The sequence below is a fragment of the Bufo gargarizans genome, chromosome 6 (assembly GCF_014858855.1).
Source record: "Bufo gargarizans isolate SCDJY-AF-19 chromosome 6, ASM1485885v1, whole genome shotgun sequence".
NCBI classification, from domain to species: Eukaryota; Metazoa; Chordata; class Amphibia; order Anura; family Bufonidae; genus Bufo; species Bufo gargarizans.
Genome location: NC_058085.1, coordinates 14,489,698 through 14,514,393, shown reverse-complemented (window position 1 = coordinate 14,514,393; position 24,696 = coordinate 14,489,698).

Sequence of the window (24,696 nt, the reverse complement as noted above, 5' to 3'; positions counted from 1 at the left end):
TTATCTCTAATAAAAAAAACAACGACCTACAAATAGCGAAGCTCACAGGTACAAATGCAAAAAATATATATAATTTATTGAATAACATGTTTTTATACATAAAAGACGTTATATTTACAAAGAGGTAGCAGCAGGAAAAACCACTATATATGTATATGTGTATATATATATATATTATGAAAAGATGGCAGCACCGGGAAAGTAAAGCAAAAAAAGGAAAAAAGTGGGTGCACAGCTTACCCAATATGAAAAATCCAAAAAGCATGCAGCACTCCAAGGTAAAGGTGAAAAAATAGGCAAGACTTTATTCACCCATGTGACAAGGCAACGTTTCAGCTCAGTATGAGCCCTTCTCAAGCAAAATTACAAAACCAAGTCAGCAGTATATATAGGGTGAAAAACATGTGACACACAATTGGATCAACCTGTGTTCAATTATGCAAATGAGATAAATCACTCCCAAAATAAAAACCCAAACCTTGCTTATACATATATGCACATACATAGTGGTAATACCTGCAGTAAAAATAAGATTTTTTTTAAATTTATATAAAACAATTAATATCCAATAGATGTATACATTGCTGTGTAAAGTGCATCAGTGCAAATAAACATGACTAGGTATCATAAAGTGTCAAATGTGATCAATAAAAACAAGAAAGAGATCAGGGATGCATTCTAGACCTGCTGATCAGATGGAATGCTGCCTCGTGTAAACAAAACCACCTGTGATTGCATCACGCATGCCCAGAGTCACATGTATGACAACCGGAGTCATCCGATCTTAGTGCGCCCACCGAGCATGCGCCATAGTGTATTTTTCATTCCAGTGGCCATATTGGAATAGGGCTACAGGTAACATGTCTCCCAGCGCGCACGTCGGTCATCAACACACCCAATAGCCCCACAGAACATCCAGGCCGAGCCACCATGCATATCCAAACAGGGGCAAACAAGGACTACATGGACACCGCCAGGTGTGGTCTATTCACCACCCGAGAAAAAAGGGGCAGAGCCGCGCATGACAGTGTGACAGCCCTACCACTACAGCCTTACGATATTTATTGTTTTATATTAATTGTAAAAAAAACAACTTATTTTTACTGCACATATTACCACTATGTATGTGCATATATGTATGAGCAAGGTTTGGATTTTTATTTTGGGAGTGATTTATCTCATTTGCATAATTGAACACAGGTTGATCCAGATGTGTGTCACATGTTTTTCACCCTATATCTACTGCTCACTTGGTTTTGTAATTTTGCTTGAGAAAGGCCAATACTGAGCTGAAATGTTGCCTTGTCACATGGGTAAATAAAGTCTTGCATATTTTTTCACCTTTACCTTGGAGTGCTGCCTTCTTTTTGGATATATATATATATAATACACAGGTTCCAGTGTTCAAAATCGGTCATAGTCCTAGCTTCTCCCCTCCCTGCACAATGACTTCTGCACGTCACTTAGAACACTTTCTCATAGAACTGGTCCCATGGACCACGCGGCTGCTGTAACACATATCTCTGAATGCTAACAGCACTTGGGGCAAAACGTCCGTCCCAGAGTCTTGTATGGAAATTACGATAGATAATAAGATCCTTCAAAAAATAATAACAATTTAGAATAATAGAGCATTTTTCAGTATCTGGTTAGTAGAGATGGGCGAATCGAAGCTGATGAAGTGGAATCTGAATTTCAGGAAAAAGTATATTCGCACCAAAGCCGAATTTCCTCACGCTTCGTAATAAAATAGCTTTCCTAAAATGGCTGCTGCACGTGTGAGGACATGGACCACTCATAATGCCATGCATGCAGCCAATCAGCAGCCAGCCCTGTGATGTCACAGCCCTATACATAGCGTCAGACATCTTAGATTCTGCCATGTACCAGTGTACTTAGTGCAGGGAGAGACATCAGCAAGCGCTAGGGACAGTGTTAGAGAGAACTTCATTCTGCTAAAAAAATGATAAAAAAATTAAAGATTATTCAAGGTGTAGGGAAAGGATAGGGAGGAATCACTCCACAGCATTTATGTGGAACAGGGTTCAGTAGGGGAGGTTACAGCCTGGGTAATAGGAACAATCCTATTACACCTTGCTGCACTGACTGGGGATCCAAATTGCCATTATACAGCTCTGTACTTCCAACAAACCGTTCTTATTAGGGTGCAAGTGCTGTTTGATACAGCCATTAACAGGGGTTATTACAAGGAAATATTTCTACGTCTTATTTGCCCTTGTGCGGTGCAGTTATATGCTCTAAAGAATTTTTTGGCTTGTTTTAATGGGAAAAAAGGGCTTATTAGCCGGTGTGTGGTGAAGTGCGAAAATTACAGCCCTTTTTGTTGTGTATTAGTTGCAAAAGTAAAATATATTTGCCATTCAGTGGTGAAGTTATCTGTTCTAAAGCCTTTTGTGGCGTGTATTAATGGCACAAAAAAATATTTGCCTTTCTGTGGTAAAGTGATAAAATTACAGACTTTTTTGGGGTGTTTTTTTTTGGGCATTAGCAATACTGAAGGATTACTGACCAAATGCTGACCGAGTGAAGGTTTATGCTCAACAGACAGGATCTGTTTTTTGGAGATTACTGTTCTGACGGATCAAAGGAAAGGCAAAATAATCAGTGACGTCAACACAAACTTACTGCTGACCCCCTCTCCACTCTGTCGGGGGGCTCTACTTGTATAAGCATTTAATAGAACAGGTTCTCTAGACATCTATGTTTAATCAGCTGACTATTACAGGAGTGCGCTTCTTCTTGGCGGTAACATCGACTTGTAAAGCTGAGTTCATACGTGAGTTATTTGGTCAGTTTTGGCCCCGTTACTGCCCAAATAAGTGAAGTGTGCAGTGATTCTAAGAGTGACGCCTGCCATCTGCGTGTCATACAGACTCACAGTATTATTTCACTACCACAGCAGACTCCCTATGTGTGTTACTGCAAGGCACAGTGTTCTACACCACTATACAGACTCTCTGCAGCCAGGAAATAGCTGTTTTTTTATGTGATTCGTTGTGTAAAAATTCGGATCAAACCAAATTTTTTTCCAAAAATGAGGCGAACCGGAAAATCTAATTTTTGAAAAACTCGCTCATCTCTACTGGTTAGTAAAAAAAATATAGGTAATACATTCCCTTTAACTATTCGATTCTTTTCACAACAATTTCATAGCAATTTAATGTCAGTGTTTTTTTTTTTCCTCCGAAATTACCATTAGCAAAGCTAAACACAAATGCAGAGTTTAAAAATAATTGTGGCAGATTAATAACTAAAAGCTTACAATCAGCATACAAGTTCAATTACTGCTCACAGAATATCTTATTTCCATAGAAAACTGAACAGTTGAGTGAGGATTTTTGGATAAACGAACTATGATTTTGTATAGCCTTCATTCAATAATAGCCAGAAATATCAGAAGTCAATATCAAAGAGTTTCAGAACAGAATAAATTAAACCCAAGATGCAAAATGAAGTGACTGAGATGAACATTTTTTTGTTGCAAGTGACAATAAACCCTCTATTTATGAGCATTTTTCTTTTATAAAGAAGACATTTCATATTCCAAGTCATTTTTGCTTGATCTTTCTATAAATGTGATTCAAATTCATTTTATTTGCATATGTATATAGTAATTGAAGGAGTTATCAGAGATACAACACTGATACCTTATTTTTAGGATGGGTCCTCAGTGTGTGGGGTCTGGTCAATGGTGCCACCGCAATGAACTGAAAGAAGAGCCACAGTCCATTCACTATTTCCTGGAGTTGTGTCTTGATGTTGATTAGGATTTAGCATGGCTTAAATAACAACATCATCTGTGATCTTTAAAATGTGTTTCTGTGGTTATCAACAGACAATGGTCTTCAAAACTAGATCTTATCTGCATGGATGGCTCTTGTTAAAGGGGATTTCCATCTCAGACAATGATGCATATTGCAAGGATGTGCAATCACTGTCAGCTGTTTGGGATCCACTACTATCTCAAAAATTAGACCCTCAAATTGAATAGAGAGCAACTGTGGTTTCACTGCCACTTTATAGTGGTGTAGAACACTGTGCCTTGCAGTAACACACATAAGGAGTCTGCTGTGGTAGTGAAATAATACTTTTATGGGAGTGCCCAAAATAGCCTAGAGCTGGCTTTGCTATTTCCTCTAGTCCCATAGCCGCTATGGCAGTGTTCCTTAACGTCAGTCCTCAGGGCCCACCTACCAGTCATGATTTGAGAATATCCCACAAAAAGAATACTTGTGGTAAGTCCTGATGCATTCACACTAATTATATCACCTGAACAATACTGAGGAAATTGTGAAAACCTGACCAGCAGGTGGGCCCTGAGGACTGGAGTTGAGGAACACTGCGCTATGGGACTTTTCAAAAAAGGGGAGTCCACTCTCTGCTAATTATGGAGCTCCTATAGCGCTAAATGAAAAGCACATTGCTAATGCACGGTGTTCTCTCTTACAATCCGGGGGCATAGTTCTGGAAATAGGAGTGGGTCCCAGGGGTGAGAACCCGAATGGGCTGTTCACATGGAGTCTTTTTTCATCTGAATTTGGAGCGAATTCCACACCAAAAACTGGCCATTGCCAGCCAGAAAAACACTTCCTATTTATTTCAATGCTTTTGAGGTCTATTGTTGCTAGTGTGCCAAGATAAGATTTGTAGCAATGGCCTCCCATTTTTTAGAAATCCTGCAGAGAACTTTAAGGGGACATTTATCAAATGACATAAGTCGCACATCATGGCAATTGTGCCATTTTCTGTGCATTTGGCTTTTTTTTTTTGTGACATTTTGGTGTTCCTCACCACTTTTCAAAGTGGTCTAGGTTTAAGGCTGAAAAGTGAGCTTGGATCTGGATTATGGCTCATTTATCATGTGCAACTATTGCAAAAATTGCAAAAAGTTGAAACCTATGTCAGGCAACACCCTGGTGTACTTTTACATATACAGTCAGGTCCATAAATATTGGACCTGACTGAGGCTTAACAAATGGGATGAAGTTTAGCAATCTTTTTGCTCTACTGAAAACAGGGCAGAACGTCAAGCATGAAACCAGAACATAAATGAAAAAATGAAAAATTAATACTATTGCTAAAAAAGACAATCTAGCAGTAAGGACCTCGTGCTAGAGAAGGAAATCTAGTCAACAGCATTGTTACACCAATCCAAATCATCCAAAAGCGACTTCCTTATATTTATTGTGCAAGTAGCTAGGACTGCTATACTGTTATATTTTTCACCTGGTCAGCATTTCTTTGTAGACACACTAGTAAACAAGACATTTTCTTTTGTTTGTCTTAAAGTTGGTTTAAAGAAATCTAACACCATAAAAACCAACGTACCTTTTACTTGCAAATAATTTTATAGCTGCCTTTTTATTACCGCTTAATAAAATGTACCGGGAGGGATTACTCTGCCAGTAACAGAGATCGAACCTTTTAGAAACTATGGTATTTTTCAGACTACAAGAGATACCAGAAATTAAAGTGGTTGTCAAGTTTTAATTGGCTCAAAATGGTTTGAAAAATAAAAAAAAGCTGCCTGGGTCTCCTGTAGATCTCTTCTTCCTTCCTCAAAAAATGCAGAAAATGCACACTCAGCTAATTGCTGGCTGTAGCATTGACTCACCTCAGTCAGTGATTGGATTAGCAATCATTTCCTGGATGGGACAAGGAAGTAACAGTGCAGCAGTTGAAATGGAGCACCTGGCAATCAGTGAAGTGGGCATGTTGTTTTTGTTTTGTGTGGACAACCTCTTTATGAATGGGCACCAGAAAAAATATGTTTCAGACTAATTTTGACTTCCCTGGTGGTTTAAGGTAGTGGAGATGTTTAGGTCATCAGCTCTGGAGGTCTAGACTAGTAATTGTTTTGTATTTGATTCCCTGGTGGGCCAGGTTAAGAGTTAATATTGTATTCACTTGTAGTTTAGGGTGATGTCCCCTTTCTTTGGGGTCTAGGGTAGAAGAGGGCTTAATGTTTCATTCTGTGGTTATCTAGGGTCTATTATCCGGCTATGTTTCCTGTTTGTCATGTCTCTCAATGTGATATGCACCTAACATTCAGCTTTCCTTCATGTAATGCACCAATCAAACAAACGAGCGCCAATTAGGGACAGAAAGGAATGTGTGGCGATGAACATCTGCACTAGTACCAGGCAGAGCGTTTATTATGCTAAAAGCCCACTCTAACGCTTCCTAAAGGGGTTCTCCAGGAATTAAGAAAACAGAAATACTTAAATATTACTTTACTATAAATATATTCCCAAATACCTTTCATCAGTTATAATGGCTCGATTTGTCTGGGGAGCAATCATCAGGAGAAATAAAATGGCCACCGTCCTATTAGTACACACAAAACCTGTCCTAATCACACAGGAGGACAAGTTACTTCACAAAACTGAGGTAAAGAGCTGCCTCATCCTCCTCTCCTACTTGTCAGGGAATTTGATCCTTAATACAGCTAATAAGATCTTCAGCTGAGTCTCTGTTCTGTAGGAATGGAGTTTATGAGAAGACATAAAGTACAGAGAGGAGGAGGGGATGTGACTGATAAGTAGCAGCACTTGGATGCAGCCTCCATTACCACAGTCTGTCCTGTCCGTCCTCTCTGTACTTCATGTCTCCTCATGAACTCCATTCTCACAGAAATTCGGCTTAAAATCTTATGTGTATTCAGGATAATAATCCTTGACGAGAAGAGAGGATTATGAGGCAGCTTTTTAGCTCAGTTCTGTGAAGTAACTTGTCTTGCTGTGTGATTAGGACAGGTTTTGTGTTTACTAATGGGATGGTGGCCATTTTATTTCTCCTAATGTTTGCTCTGTACACAAAAAGAGCCATAATAACTAATGAATAGGGTTGAGCGAACCCAAACTGTAAAGTTTGGGTTCGTACCGAACTTTAGGATTTTTGGACCCTGGACTCGAAACCGAACTTTTCAGTAAAAGTTCGGGTTCGGTGTTCGACAAGTTAATGCCGCTTTTTGAAAGGCTGCAGAGCAGCCAATCAACAAGCATTTAACTCGTGGCATGGCTGTGATTGGCCAGTGCAGCATGCGACCTAGCCTCTATATAAGTTGCAGTCACGTAGCGCTGCACGTCACTCTGCTCTGATTAGTGTAGGGATAGGATGCTACTGCTGTGAGGGAGAGAATAGGAAAGAATCTTTAATCAGAAGTGCTTGTTAACTCTAACGATCTACATAGATTTTGTTTTGTGGGTGCAGTGCACAATCTTTTTACCCTGGGTTTAAAAAAAATCACCCATTTTTTGCAAGACCCTACAACTGGGGCCTTTGCAGCATTTGTCAGTGTGAAATACAAGGTTGAAATACTGCAATAATTTTCTGGGTTTAATAAAAACACCCATTTTTGGCAATACCCTACATCTGGGGCCTATGCTGCATCTGTCAGTGTGAAATACAAGATTGAAATACTGCAATAATGTTCTGTTATTAAAAAAAAACACTCATTTTTGACAATATCCTACATCTGGTGCCTTTGCAGTATTTGTCAGTGTGAAATACAAGCTTGAAATACTTCAATAATTTTCTGGGTTAAAAATAAATAAATCATTTTTAGCAATACCTTACATCTGGGGCCTTTGCTGCACCTGTCAGTGTGAAATACAAGCTTGAAATACTGCAATAATATTCTGTTATTAAAAAAACACCCATTTTGGGCAAAATACTAAATTAGCAGCCTTTGCTGCATTTGTCAGTGTGAAATACAAGCGTTAGATACTGCTGTTATATTCTGTTTTAACCCCTTAGGGACACAGCCTTTTTACACCTTAGGACCAGGCCATTTTTTGAAAATCTGACCAGTGTCACTTTAAGTGCTGATAACTTTAAAACGCTTTGACTTATCCAGGCCATTCTGAGATTGTTTTTTCGTCACATATTGTACTTCATGACACTGGTAAAATAAAGTTAAAAAAATATTTTTTTTTGCATAAAAAAAAGTCAAATTTACCAAAAATTGGGAAAAATTTGCAAATTTCAAAGTTTCAGTTTCTCTACTTCTGTAATACATAGTAATACCCCCAAAAATTGTGATGACTTAACATTCCCCATATGTCTACTTCATGTTTGAATTATTTTGGGAATGATATTTTATTTTTTGGGGATGTTACAAGGCTTAGAAGTTTAGAAGCAAATCTTGAAATTTTTCAGAAATTTACAAAAACCCAATTTTTAGGGACGAGTTCAGGTCTGAAGTCACTTTGCGAGGCTTACATAATAGAAACCACCCAAAAATGACCCCATTCTATAAACTACACCCCTCAAGGTATTCAAAACTGATTTTACAAACTTTGTTAACCCTTTAGGTGTTGCACAAGAGTTATTGGCAAATGGGGATGAAATTTGAGAATTTCCTTTTATTGCCTAATTTTCCATTTTAACCCATTTTTTCCACTAACAAAGCAAGGGTTAACAGTCAAACAAGACTGTATCTTTATTGCCCTGACTCTGCCGTTTACAGAAACACCCCATATGTGGCCGTAAACTACTGTACGGCCACACAGCGGGGCGTAGAGGGAAAGGTGCGCCGTTTGGTTTTTGGAAGCCAGATTTTGCTGGACTGGTTTTTTGACACCATGTCCCATTTGAAGCCCCCTGATGCACCCCTAGAGTAGAAACTCCATAAAAGTGACCCCATCTAAGAAACTACACCCCTCAAGGTATTCAAAACTGATTTTACAAACTTTGTTAACCCTTTAGGTGTTGCACAAGAGTTATTGGCAAATGGGGATGAAATTTGAGAATTTCATTTTTTTGCCTAATTTTCCATTTTAACCCATTTTTTCCACTAACAAAGCAAGGGTTAACAGCCAAACAAGACTGTATCTTTATTGCCCTGACTCTGCCGTTTACAGAAACACGCCATATGTGGCCGTAAACTACTGTACGGCCACACAGCGGGGCGTAGAGTGAAAGGTGCGCCGTTTGGTTTTTGGAAGGCATGTTTTGCTGGACAGTTTCTTTGACACCATGTCCCATTTGAAGCCCCCTGATGCACCCCTAGAGTAGAAACTCCATAAAAGTGACCCCATCTAAGAAACTACACCCCTCAAGGTATTCAAAACTGATTTTACAAACTTTGTTAACCCTTTAGGTGTTGCACAAGATTTAATAGAAAATAGAGATACAATTTCAAAATTTCGCTTTTTTGGCAGATTTTCCATTTTAATATTTTTTTTCCAGTTACAAAGCAAGGGTTAACAGCCAAACAAAACTCATTATTTCTGGCCCTGATTCTGTAGTTTACAGAAACACCTCATATGTGGTTGTAAACTGCTGTACGGGCACACGGCAGGGCGCAGAAGGAAAGGAATGCCATACGGTTTTTGGAAGGCAGATTTTGCTGGACTGGTTTTTTTGACACCATGTCCCATTTGAAGCCCCCCTGATGCACCCCTAGAGTAGAAACTCCATAAAGGTGACCCCATCTAAGAAACTACACCCCTCAAGGTATTCAAAACTGATTTTACAAACTTTGTTAACCCTTTAGGTGTTGCACAAGATTTAATAGAAAATAGAGATACAATTTCAAAATTTCACTTTTTTGGCAGATTTTCCATTTTAATATTTTTTTTCCAGTTACAAAGCAAGGGTTAACAGCCAAACAAAACTCATTATTTCTGGCCCTGATTCTGTAGTTTACAGAAACACCTCATATGTGGTTGTAAACTGCTGTACGGGCACACGGCAGGGCGCAGAAGGAAAGGAATGCCATACGGTTTTTGGAAGGCAGATTTTGCTGGACTGGTTTTTTTGACACCATGTCCCATTTGAAGCCCCCCTGATGCACCCCTAGAGTAGAAACTCCAAAAAAGTGACCCCATTTTAGAAACTACGGGATAGGGTGGCAGTTTTGTTGGTACAAGTTTAGGGTACATATGATTTTTGGTTGCTCTATATTACACTTTGTGCGGCAAGGTAACAAGAAATAGCTTTTTTGGCACCGTTTTTTTTTTTTTTGTTATTTACACCATTCATCTGACAGGTTAGATCATGGGTAATTTTATAGAGCAGGTTGTCACGGACGCGGTGATACCCAATATGTATACAATTTTTTTTATTTATGTACGTTTTACACAATTAATTTCATTTTTAAAACAAAAAAAAGTTTTAGTGTCTCCATAGTCTAAGAGCCATAGTTTTTTAAATTTTTGGGCGATTATCTTAAGTAGGGTCTCATTTTTTGTGGGATGAGATGACGATTTGATTGGCACTATTTTGGGGTGCACATGACTTTTTGATTGCTTGCTATTACACTTTTTGTGACGGAAGATGACAAAAAATGGCTTTTTTTACACCGTTTTTATTTTTATTTTTTTACGGTGGTCATCTGAGGGGTTAGGTCATGTGATATTTTTATAGAGCCGGTGAATACGGACGCGGCGATACCTAATATGTATACTTTTTTTTTATTTATGTAAGTTTTACACAATGATTTCATTTTTGAAACAAAAGAAATCATGTTTTAGTGTTTCCATAGTGTAAGAGCCATAACTTTTTCAGTTTTTGGGCGATTTTCTTGGGTAGGGTATGATTTTTGCGGGATGAGATAATGGTTTGATTGTTACAATTTTGGCATAGATGCGACTTTTTTGATCACTTTTATTACCTTTTTTGGGAAGTAAGGTGGGCAAAATTCCAATTTCATCATAGTTTTTAATTTTTTATTTTTATGGCGTTCACCGTTCGGGTAAAGTAACATTACCGTTTTATAGATCAGGTCGTTACGGACGCGGCGATACCAAACATGTGTAGGGAATTTTATTTCTTTCATTTTTAATCAGTGATAAATGTGTTTTTTGATTTTTACTTTATTTTTCACTTTTTTCACTTTTTTTTTGACCCAGACCCACTTGGTTCTTGAAGATCCAGTGGGTCTGATGTCTACATAATACAGTACAGTACAATATATAGTACTATACTGTATTTTACACTTTGTCTGAACAGATCTATGCCTTTCAGCACAGATCTGTTCAGAACCATGGACAGCAGGACGCCTGAGAAGGCGTCCTGTTGTCATGGGAACCTTCCCCGTCTGCTCAGTTATGGTCAGAACTGCGCAGACGGGGAAGGGTAAGGACGGGGCTTGGGGGGGCTGCCTGGGAGCTCTCTCCCTCTCCATTTGGGGGACTGCAAAGGCACAGCAGCCCCCCGATGGGAGAGGGAGGGAGCTCCCTCTTACTGTTAACCTTTTCCATACAGCGGTCCGTACGGACCGCTGTATGGAAAGGGTTAAACGGCTGACATCGCATCACCGATGTCAGCCGTTTATACCAGGGTGCCAGCAATGTGCTGGCACCCTGGTATACCCACTAGACGCCAACGATTACGCAATGGGAGGCGGGCGGGGGATCGCGATCCCGCCTACCGCACCGCCCGCCTCCCGCACCGCCCGCACCGCCCGCAACCCTCCCCCTGCACCTCCCACCGTGCCCAAATAACTCAGGGGTGCAGGGGGAGGAATACTGGACAAAGTTTTGAATCCTAAAGTTTCTGATCCCCGCGGTCAGGGACCGCGGGGATCATAAACTGCAGATATCGCAGCAAACCGCAGGTCTGAATTGACCTGCGGTTTGCCGCGATCGCCGACATGGGGGGGTCACGGGACCCCCCCGCGCATTTAGCCTAGGTGCCTGCTCAATGATTTGAGCAGGCACCGGGTTCCGATCACTGCCAGCCGCACGGCAGTGATCGAAAATGCACAGGGCGTACATGTACGCCCTGTGTCCTTAAGTACCAGGGCACAAGGGCGTACCTGTACGCCCTGTGTCCTTAAGGGGTTAAAAAAAAACACCCATTTTGGGCAAGATCCTAAATTTGCGGAGAATGAGGAAAGCGTCAAATAAGGGACGTGGCCCCAGTCGTGGTGCTGCTAGTGGAGCTCCTGTTGCAGGGAGAGGACAAGGTCGATCTGTGCCAGCTACACGCACAAGTAAAACACCGTCCCCAGGTGCGAGTAGGCGAAAGAACCTTCATTGTTATTTGGTCGGGCCTAATGCGGCTCTACGAATGGTGAGGCCAGAACATGAACAGGCGATAGTTGCTGACAGTGCCTCCAGTTCCATCACATTGTCTCCCACCCAGTCTCCTGCAGAAAGATAAGAGTTGGCACCTGCAACCGATGTCTATCAGTCTTTCACCTCACCCCCTTGCAAATCAGCCAAGCAGTCTGACCCCCAAGTCCTGCAGTCTCTTGTGCTTTTTGATGACTCTGTTAGCAGGGTTTCCCAGGGCCACCCACATAGCCCTCACCAGAAGTGGAAGAGATTGCGTGCACCGATGCCCAACCACTTATGTTTCAAGATGAGTACATGGGAGGACCACCGCAGCACGTCTCAGATGATGACGAAACACAGGTGCCAACTGCTGTGGCTCAGACCGACCAGGAGGGTGGGGGTAAAGACTGGGTGGAAGATGATGTGGAAGACAATGAGGTCCTCGACCCCACATGGAATCAAGGTCATGCGAGTGACCTGTTTAGTTCGGAGGAAGAGGCGGTGGTCGCACAGAGCCACCAGCACAGCAGAAGAGGGAGCAGGGTGCAAAAGCGGAGCGTCCGTCTCCTAGACAGTACGTCTGCTACTGCCCAACGCAAGAAGGGACCAAGCACACCAAAGCCAGCTCCAAGGAGTTCCCTGGTATGGCAGTTCTTCAGACAATGTGCTGACAACAAGACACGAGTGGTTTGCACGCTGTGAAATCAGAGCCTGAAGTGAAGCATAAAAGTTCTCAACCTGAGCACAACCTGCATGACCAGACATCTAAGTGCAAAGCACGAGCTGCAATGGATTAGACACCTCAAAAACCAAGAAAGGCCTCTGGTTCCTCCTGCTTCCTCTTCTGCTGCAGTCTCGGCCTCTTCATCCACCTCTGGATTGACAGTGGCACCTGCCACCCCGCACACAGAGGATCTGCCAGCAACACCACCACCTGGGTCACCAAGCATCTCCACAATGTCCAATGGAAGCATTCAGCTCTCTATCTCCCAAACACTGGAGCGGAAGTGGAAGTACCCCCCCCCCAACCACCCACCCGTGATCTCTGGCCCTGAATGCCAGCATTTCAAAATTACTGGCCTTTGAAATGCTGTCATTCCGTCTGGTAGAGACAGAGAGTCTTAAAAGCCTTATGGCAGTGGCTTTCCCACAGTATGTTGTGCCCAGCCGCCACTACTTTTCCAGGCGAGCCACCCCTTCCCTGCACAACAAAGTGGGGGACAAAATCAGGTGTGCACTGCGCAACACCATCTGTGTCAAGGCCCACCTAACTACGAATACATGGACCAGTAAGCACGGTCAGGGACGTTATATCTCCCTAACAGTACACTGGGTAAATGCAGTGGGGGCTGGGCCTGAGGCGGATAGCAGTTTGGTGCATGTCCTTCCACCACCGAGGATTGGGGCGCTTCTCTTTGCCTCCTGTTGCTTCCTCCTCCCACTCCGCTTCCTCATCCTCTACCACCTCCTCATCCGGTCAGTGTAACACCTTCACCACCAACTTCAGCACAGCAAGGGGTAAACGACAGCAGGCAGTTTTAAAACGTATCTGTTTGGGGGACGAACTCCACACCGCGCAGGAGTTGTGGACAGGCATGGAACAACAGACCGATGAGTGGTTGGTGCCAGTGAGCCTTAAGCCCGGCCTGGTGTAGTGCGATAATGGGCGAAATCTCGTAGCAGCTCTGGGACTAGCCGGTTTGACGCACATCCCTTGTCTGGCCCATGTGCTGAATTTGGTGGTGCAGAGGTTCCTTAAAAATCACCCTGATTTTTTAGAGCTGCTGCAAAAAGTGCAGCCATCTGTGCGTTCTTTCGACGTTCTCACCCTGCTGCAGTTCGCCTGTCAGCACTGCAGCGTAACTTCGGCCTTCCCGCTCACCACCTCCTATGCGACGTGCCCACAAGGTGGAACTCCACCTTGCACATGCTGGCCAGACTGTGCGAGCAGCAGCAGGGGATAGTGGAATTTCAGCTGCAGCACACACAGGTGAGTCGCTCTGCAGAACATCACCACTTCACCACCATTGGGTGGCCCTCCATGCGAGACCTGTGAGCCTTGTTGCGCTGTTTCGAGTACTCTACCAACATGGCCAGTGCCGAGGACGCCGTTCTCAGCGTTACTATCCCACTTCTATGCCTCCTTGAAAAAACGCTTCGGGCGATGATGGAAGAGGATGTGGCACAGCAGGAGGAGGGCTGGGGGGATACAGAGGACACAGACAATACACCTCCTACAGAGGACAGCTTTTCGTTGCCTATGGGCAGCCTGGCACACATGAGCGATTACATGCTGCAACCGCCGAGTTGCCCACATTCTAACTTGTGCTGATTACTGGGTGGCCAGGCTGCTGGATCTCCGTTACAAGGACAACGTACCGTCCTTAATACCGTCACTGGAGTGTGATCGTAAGATGCGCTGGTACAAACGCAAGCTGGTAGACGAGCTGCTGGTGGCATTCCCACCTGACAGCGGGGGCACAGTGGAAGCACAAGGCAGAGGAGGAGGAAGAGGTTGCCAACGCAGCTGGTGAACCACCAGCACCTCAGAAGGCAGGGTTAGCATGGCCGAAATGTGGAAAAGCTTTGTCAGCACGCCACATCAACCAGCATCACTAGCTGATATGGAACGTCTTAGCAGGCGGCAGCATTTCACCAACATGGTGGAGCAGTATGTGTGCACACGCCTACACGTACTGAATGATGGGTCTGCCCCCTTCAACTTCTGGGTCTCCAAATTGGGCACATGGCCTGAGCTTGCCCTTTACGCCTTGGAGGTGCTGGCCTGCCCTGCAGCCAGTGTATTGTCTGAACGTGTGTTTAGCATGGCAGAGGGCGTTATCACAGACAAGCGCAGCCGTCTGTCCACAGCCAATGTGGACAAGCTCAGGTTCATTAAAATAAACCAGGCATGGATCCCACAGGACTTGTCCGTACCTTGTGCAGAATAGACATGTATACCGGCCTTACCCAGCCATGGTTATACTTCAGCTCAATTGTTCATTGTTGTATTTTTTATATTTCCCACTCTTTTGGGGTGCACCCTAATAAAAAAAAAAAAAAAAACAGTGTTGGCTACTTTGTCCTCCTCCACCGCTGCTTCCACCTACACCGCTACGTCCACCGCCTCCTCAACCCCCTACTCCATATGGACTTCATCCTCCAAGATCAAGATTATTATTTTTTTTATTTTTACGTACTTTATGTTATTTTAAGTCACTCAAATGGATGGCTTACTATATGAATGTGGTTATGCCACTGTGGAAGCTTCAGATAAGGGATATCAATAGGGATTGTCCAAATAGAAAAACATCTTGTTTACTATCTGTATACTATTAGAGTGATATGTTTACTTGAGTTTTCATTCATTTACATATCTTTGTGTAAAACAATCAGCAGTCTAATTGACATGTTTAAATTGACTTAATAGAAAATGCTCTACTAAATTGATATTACTGAACCTAGACTAAATCAAACCTGTGGAGTGCAGATATTTTTTTATGGGTAACTGCATTTAGCTATGCTTTCTTATATTCCGTATCTGAATATCAGATTTATATACTTCAGTTTCTTTACAAATTTTTTTTGTCTTTGTTCGGCAACCTGCCAGGAACTAAACTTGCTGATTTTTACCAAGCACACTTAGACTTTCAAGACGCACCACACATTTTTGTACCCAAATATGTCTTCTCTGCGGCTACAATTTCTAACAATTTTCTTCTGTAAGAGAAATTCTCTGGTAAAAGACTTCTAAATAGATTTTCGCTGTGGCAATTTTTCTAAAAAAGTGTCTCCCTGCTGCAGAGCTCTTTATTTTATTCCATCTAAAAGTTTCTTATTCTATTTTTGAGTCTTTTTTATGTATTTAATTGATTTCAGTCAGTTTCTTATTTTAAAACTGCCTTCTCTCAAAGTCAACAGCATACAAACCAGGTAAGAGTCAAATTTAGACAGGCTTAACCCAACAAAATACTAGTAAAGTACAAAATAAATAACTAAATAAATAAATAAGTATAAGGCTAGTTTCACACTTGCGGCAGGACGGATCCGGCAGGGTGGTCTCCCTGTCGGATCCGTCCTTCCGCTGTCTCTCCGTATCGCCGGACCGCCGCTCCGTCCCCATTGACTATAATGGGGACGGGGGCGGAGTCCGGCGCAGCACGGCGGCGCACGGCAAAAGCCGCCGGACTAAAGCCGGACATGTAGGACTTTTTAGTCCGGCGGCTTTTGCCATGCGCCGCCCGTCACCAATATAGTCAATGGGGACAGAGCAGCGGTCCGGCGATATGGCGAAACAGCGGAAGGACGGATCCGACAGGGAGACCAGCCTGCCGGATTCGTCCTACCGCAAGTGTGAAAGTACCCTAAGGCAGTGTTCGCTCTTGCATGTCGTATAAGTATTTCATATTGTCTGAAATTCAAACTTTAGTTAAAATTATTATACATAGTACCGTATATGAGAAGTTCTTGAGCCTTCTTAGGCTTTCAAAACCATCATTTCATGGAGTTCCAACAATAAAAAGTAGCTGCCCTATCAACTTAAATGGACCTTCACATGAAATGTTCTTGACAAACTCATGATGCATTGTTTGATGTGCCTTTTAATTATTTCAAGTTTGTGAGTATAATAAAGAATCTTGATTTTTTTTGGGGGGAAAAAAAATGTCCAGTGGTGTTACACTATATTTGCAACTTTATCATCAAATCGAAACTGGAATCAACAGGCAAAAAGTCTGATGTTTTTATGGGTGTTGGTGAAATTACAGGCTCCAGTAGCATCAGGAATGCAAGGGTGCAAGAAAAGACTAACATACCGCATTACAAGCCCTTTTTATGGAGGAGTGTCAACAAGGAGAAGTTTTTCTCTGATAAAAATATTTTGTTTTTTTACTTAGAGTTCTGCCATGATTGTGCAGTCAATGGGCCAGATTTATCATGACTCTGACAGCTCACTCCACTTTAACATATGGCTAAAGTCAGTTTTAGCCAAGTCAGATTTATGATCGGCCCTTTAAGACTGTAATAAATGTGGTTTGACGGTAGCAGTTAATCCGTCAGTAAGCAGCTTTACAAAAGTCGCACGTTTTTATGAAAAAGTCGCATGTTCTATTAAAAAGTCTCATAAGATAAGCATGGTCCTCACTGAAGTGAAATTGCGACTTTTTTGCAACTTTTTTTGCAACTTTTTAAATAGTCCCAATAGTAAATCTGTCTAGAGATTCATTTACATAAGAAAACACGCCCACTTTCAGAAAACTGGCGAGCATAGTGCAGAGCCGAAAAAAGTTGCAAATTTTTGCACAGTTTTAGCGTTTGGGACTTTTTTGGGGACTTTTTCACTCCATTATTCTGACCTGAGCTAATGATAAATCTGGCCCAATGTGTTGACAGAGATGCAGAGATGCGTGGGGGAAATCTGCTGCTTTTCTGGAAATAGTGATGCCAGAAGGACAACTAAACCTTGAAAAACCATAAATCACACAAATCCATTTAATCCATAGTACACACAAAGCTATGTCAACAAGGTCCTTCCCAAACTGATGTTATAAGAAGTTTAGAAGAGATCTTGCAGACAAAGCACTGTTCGGGTCATTTATCAAACTGGTGTAAAGTAGAAACGGGCTTAGTTGCCCATAGCAACCAATGAGATTCCGTCTTTCATTTTTGACAGCAGCTTTAGGAAATGAAAGATGGAATCTGATTGGTTGCTATGGGCAACTAAGCTAGTTCTACTTTACACCAGTTTGATAAATTACCCCATTTGTCTTTCCCTCTAGTCCTCCCCATCTTCAGAATCTAAGTGGTAATATATATTGTATTATAGAACATTTTACCACAGTTTTTTGGTTACATTTAGTTTAATTTCTAATTTTTAACTTAATATAATGGTCTTTTTTTCTTTTTTCTTTTTTTCTTGGGTGTCAGCCATATTGGTAGCACACATTTTTCCTTGTGTGCTTTATGGTAGCTGATAGGATGGGAGTTTATTATTGGAGAAAAGTCAATGGCGTGTTCTACTATTATAGTCTCTACAAAGTGATTGAGTACAGCTCCCTCCCTCAGAGACCAGGGAATGATAAGGGAGATGAGTCTAGTGTTGTCTTACTATTTTATCTATACCTGTAGTAGTACAACAGAGCAGCTGGCTCTGACTCAGTCTGCACAGCAAAGCTAGAGGGGAAATGTCAGTGTAATGTGTGCAATTTCTGTGAAAACGGGAATAGTCAAGTTTTTTTTTTTACATGAATGGTCACCAAAAATCCTAATACAACCTCCATAGGCTCTATAAGTACTATCACTGTGGTAGCCTTGAATCCTTCAGAGGGACCAAGACTACCAAAGGGAACAGACAGCTCGCTCACAAAACTCCTGGGGAAAGCCACCCCAGATGCCGTGGTAACAATTGCCCATGGAATCTGAGGGTTTAAATGTCTATGATTGGTGTTATCGTCATTCACAGACATTAGCCCCAAGTGTCTGTGGGCACTATGTTTAAAGTGCGGACATCCACCGTACATGTATGGCAGTTGTCCTGAAGGGGTTGAAGGCTAAACACCTTCTGGCGCATTTCTTTTATGATTGCCTTTTACTCATTTTGGGCTAAAAAATGTTTTTCAATTGGTCTTTGTTAAAACTTTTCAACAGTTTGTGTCCTACAGGGTTAAGTTTCAGTCCATCTGCAGAGTATCTTGCTTTTAATTTCACACTGAACCTTCATGTTGTTGCTTTCCTGACAACTCATACACTCATTTAAGGCCAGTTTCACACTGGCCTTAAGCTTTTCTGGCTTTTCTTTCCCCGATAGGGGAACAGCCTTCTGGATCCATTATACCATTTGCACATTTGTGCTGTCAGAAGGATGTCTGACCCCATGACTATAATGGGGGGCAGAAGAGATCCAGCCACAGCACGGTAAATAGGCCGAGAGGCGGCCGGCCAAAAACCTCTACATGCTGTGGTTTTTGTCCTGCTGCCTCTCGGCATGTTTGCCGTGCTGTGGCCGGATCTCCGGCCGGTCCCCATTATAGTGAAGGGGGCTGGGTGGACTTCCGGCAGCACACCCATGCAAAAAGTAGTACGGATCTGGCAGGCTGTTCCAGCAGGGGCTGGAAAAGCTTAGCCATATTCTTAAGGCTGGGTTCACACCTGAGCGTATTCGATAAGCGCTTTTTACAGGCGTTTTTATCGGGTGTTTTTGAGGCATATTTTGGGGCGTTTTTGTATTTTGGAAACGTGCGTAGTACGCGCGTTTGTGTGATTAACCACAGAGGCATCCAATGAAAAACTGCCACAATACGTGTGACAATAAGCCCCAAAGAAACTCCTGTACTTCTTGGGGCATAGGGCGTTTTACAGCGCTGTAAAACGCTCAGGTGAGAACCATGCCCATAGGGAAACATTGTTTTTTGCCTGTTGAGCGTTTTACAGCGCGTAGGAACGCACTGTAAAACGCTCAGGTGTGAACCTAGCGTAAGTGAACTTATAACAGTTCAGCTATAATGAGTGTTTATGAGCTCTCAGGAATTTAGAGATAAGGGCTGTACATCGAGCAGTCGGAGCAGCGACCTGACTGGTTCAGTGTGAAACGAAAAGCAAGATACTCTGCAGATAAACTGAAAGTTAAAACAAACTGCTGAAAAGTTGCAAATGAGTAAAATGCAATCATAAAAAAAATGTCGACAAAGGTGTTCATAGTTTTTAATGAATACATGTCTTAGTACCTACAGTACTTGGATGGATCAGAGAAAAAAATATTTGGTAATCTGTTGGTTCAAATCATCTTTCTGTTCAGTCGGTAGAAACAATTGTCAGAAATCCTATAAAATGCTGGATTAAAGGAATTGTTTTGTACAAACTGAGGAATATCATTTCTGTGGAGTGTAAAGCTGATGTCGGCTCTTTGTCAGTGTATAGAGAATAGATTGATATGTTTGAGTCGTTGTAGTACTTTTGCTGACAGCAGGCAATTATTTATACTTTGCTCTCAGCAATTAGGGCTAATTTTGTCAGAAACTCCCATTATTGTTTATTTTTTGTAGAATGCACCCACCTGTAATAGATACATTTCAGGAGAGATAAAGAAACGGTTGTTTTCTCATCTCCTGATAGTTTAGAGGTCACTATGAGGAATATTTACAAGCAATTAAATAATTACACCTCTGATTATCATCGTTATCACATTTTAAAGTGGTAATTTATTCCACTTTACTGATCAGCAGGCTTATAAATACAGTAAAATATGAGCCAAGTGTTCAAAAGTAAGGCAAATCTTCATATACTTATTCATTTTAAATGAAAAGTTTATTCTGAACTGGGACATTGGTATCATATCACTAACATATGCCATCAATGTCAGACAGGTGTGGGTCCAACCTCTGGCAATAACGTATCTCCAGAATGGGACCCCAAAGTGAAGGGAGATCCCCAGCCATTCACTGCCTATAGGACTGCCGGAAATAGCCATGCTATTTTTGAAACTCACATGGCGGAACACACTCGCATTACTCTCCCTTCACTTTGGGTGCCCTTTTATTGAGATAGGAGTGGGTACCAGAGGTGAGACCCGCACCTATCTGACATTGATGGCATATCCTAGCAATATAAGATGGGAATACCCATTTAACCAGTGGCTTACACACATTCCATGGGGCCCGGTTCAAAACTGATCTATGGGGCCTACCTAAGACAATCGCCCAAAAAATAAAAAAACTATGGCTCAGAATATGGAGACACTAAAACATCATTATTTTTTTGTTCTAAAAATGCTGTTATTGTGTAAAACTTAAGTAAATAAAAAAGTATACATATTAGGTATCGCCGCCTCCGTAGTAACCTGCTCTATAAAAATATCACATGACCTAACCCCTCAGATGAACACCGTAAAAAAAAAAAAAAAAACTGTGTAAAAAAGCTATTTTTTTGTCACCTTACATAACAAAACGTGTAATATCAAGTAATAAAAAAGTCATATTATCACCATCGGTGTGACTATCACATACGTGACACAGAGGGAGGGAAAGAGGAAGGCCCTGCCCAAGTGAGAGGGAAGGTGGTGACCCCTGACTCACCTTGTGGCTGGCACCTGGCTGCCCTGACGTCCCTAGACGGGTTCCTCACCCGTACGCCGATCACGTGCCTAAAACCCTGGCTTTCCCTAAGATGAGCCCTAGATAGTGAACAGGGCGGTGGGAACACTAGTCCGCACCACTAGCTCTAAAGGAAAACACCAAGGGGAGGACAGACAATACAGACTCAACATATAATCCCAGGTGGGCGACAACAGGAGACAACAAAAAGCCCAGCAGGGATCCGGAGGGTAGCACTCTGGAACAACAACCAGGATTCACAGCTCCAGTGGGTCAGTATAGAAGTCCAGGCAGGAAGCTCTATAACTGGCAACTAGAGAAGTGTGAGAGGAGAATATAAGGAGGTTGGGAGTGGCAGACAAGAAACAGCTGAGGAGGAGAAGCTACGGATCCCTGAGTGAGACAAAAAGGATAGCAAGGCAAACACAGAAAACAATCACTAAGAAACAACGTGATCTTTAGACATAGAGCGCGCAGCCACCCGCTGCGACTTCCTGACCCCGGGTATAACGGAGTCAGACGTGGCTCTTGACACCCTCGTGACACATATGCACCCAAAAATAGTGTAAATCCCTCAAAAATTATACACTACCTAAGATAATCGCCCAAAAACTGAAAAAACTATGGCTCTCAAACTATGGGGACACTAAAACATAATTTTTTTTGTTTCAAAAATTTAATCATTGTGTAAAACTTACATAAATAAAAAAAAGTAGTCATATTTGGCATTGTCGCGTCTGTGACAACCTGCTCTATAAAAATACCACATGATCTATCCTGTCAGATAAATGTTGTAAATAACAACAAATTTAAACGGTGCCAAAACAGCTATTTCTTTCCCTCACAAAAAGTGTAATATAGAGCAACCAAAAATCATATGTACCCTAAAATAGTACCAACAAAACTGCCACCTTATCCCGTAGTTTCCAAAATAGGGTCACTTTTTTGGAGTTTCTACTTTAGGGGTGTATCGGGGGGGCTTTAAATGGGACATGGTGTCAAAAAAAACAGTCATGCCTTCCAAAAACCGTATGGCATTCCTTTCCTTCTGCGCAATGCCGTGTGCCCGTACAGCAGTTTACCACCACATATGGGGTGTTTCTGTAAACTACAGAATCAGGGCCGTAAATATTGAGTTTTGTTTGGCTGTTAACCCTTGTTTTATAACTGGAAAAATCTTCCAAATAAAGTGAAATTCAGAAATTTACATAGTAACATAGTACATAAGGCCGAAAAAAGACATTTGTCCATCCAGTTCGGCCTGTCATCCTGCAAGTTGATCCAGAGGAAGGCAAAAAAAAAAACTGTGAGGTAGAAGCCAATTTTACTCACTTTAGGGGAATAAAAAATTCCTTCCCGACTCCAATCAGGCAATCAGAATAACTCCCTGGATCAACGATCCCTCTCTAGTATCTATATCCTGTAATATTATTACACTCCAGAAATACATCCAGGCCCCTCTTGAATTCCTTTATTGTACTCACCATCACCACCTCCTCAGGCAGAGAGTTCCATAGTCTCACCGCTCTTACCGTAAAGAATCCTCTTCTATGTTTGTGTACAAACCTTCTTTCCTCCAGACACAGAGGATGTCCCCTCGTCACAGTCACAGTCCTGGGGATAAATAGATGATGGGATAGATCTCTATACTGACCCCTGATATATTTATACATAGTAATTAGATCTCCCCTCAGTCGTCTATTTTCTAAAGTGAATAACCCTAATTTTGATAATCTTTCAGGGTACTGTAGTTGCCCCATTCCAGTTATTACTTTAGTTGCCCCCCTCTGGACCCTCTCCAGCTCTGCTATGTTTGCCTTGTTCACAGGAGCCCAGAACTGTACAGAGTACTCCATGTGTGGTCTGACTAGTGATTTGTAAAGTGGTAGGACTATGTTCTCATCACGGGCATCTATGCCCCTTTTGATGCAACCCATTATCTTATTGGCCTTGGCAGCAGCTGCCTGACACTGGTTTTTGCAGCTTAGTTTGCTGTTTATTAAAATTCCTAGATCCTTTTCCATGTCAGTGTTTTACCATTTAGTATGTACGGGTGACTTGGATTATTCCTTCCCAGGTGCATAACTTTACATTTGTCAGTGTTAAACCTCATCTGCCACTTATCTGCCCAAGCCTCCAATCTATCCCGATCCCTCTGTAGTAGTATACTGTCCTCTTCAGTGTTAATTACTTTACATAGTTTAGTGTCATCTGCGAAAATTGATATTTTACTGTGCAAGCCTTCTACAAGATCATTAATAAATATATTGAAGAGAATAGGGCCCAATACTGACCCCTGAGGTACTCCACTAGTGACAGTGACCCAATCTGAGTATGTACCGTTAATAACCACCCTCTGTTTTCTATCATTGAGCCAGTTACTTACCCACTTACAGACGTTTTCTCCCAGTCCGAGCATTCTCATTTTATATGCTAACTAGAGTTGAGCGAACACCTGGATGTTCGGGTTCGAGAAGTTCGGCCGAACATCCCGGAAATGTTCGGGTTCGGGATCCGAACCCGATCCGAACTTCGTCCCGAACCCGAACCCCATTGAAGTCAATGGGGACCCGAACTTTTCGGCACTAAAACGGCTGTAAAACAGCCCAGGAAAGGGCTAGAGGGCTGCAAAAGGCAGCAACATGTAGGTAAATCCCCTGCAAACAAATGTGGATAGGGAAATTAATTAAAATAAAAATTAAATAAATAAAAATTAACCAAAATCAATTGGAGAGAGGTTCCATAGCAGAGAATCTGGCTTCCCGTCACCCACCACTGGAACAGTCCATTCTCAGATATTTAGGCCCCGGCACCCAGGCAGAGGAGAGAGGTCCCGTAACAGAGAATCTGTCTTCATGTCAGCAGAGAATTAGTCTGCATGTCATAGCAGAGAATGAGGCTTCACGTCAGCCACCACTGCAACAGTCCATTGGCATATATTTAGGCCTAGCACACAGGCAGAGGAGAGAGGTCCCGTAACAGAGAATCTGGCTTCATGTCAGCAGAGAATCAGTCTGCATGTCATAGCAGAGAATGAGGCTTCACGTCAGCCACCACTGCAACAGTCCATTGGCATATATTTAGGCCCAGCACACACACAGGCAGAGGAGAGAGGTCCCGTAACAGAGAATCTGGCTTCATGTCAGCAGAGAATCAGTCTGCATGTCATAGCAGAGAATGAGGCTTCACGTCACCCACCACTGCAACAGTCCATTGGCATATATTTAGGCCCAGCACACACACAGGCAGAGGAGAGAGGTCCCGTAACAGAGAATCTGGCTTCATGTCAGCAGAGAATCAGTCTGCATGTCATAGCAGAGAATGAGGCTTCACGTCAGCCACCACTGCAACAGTCCATTGGCATATATTTAGGCCCAGCACACACACAGGCAGAGGAGAGAGGTCCCGTAACAGAGAATCTGGCTTCATGTCAGCAGAGAATCAGTCTGCATGTCATAGCAGAGAATGAGGCTTCACGTCAGCCACCACTGCAACAGTCCATTGGCATATATTTAGGCCCAGCACACACACAGGCAGAGGAGAGAGGTCCCGTAACAGAGAATCTGTCTTCATGTCAGCAGAGA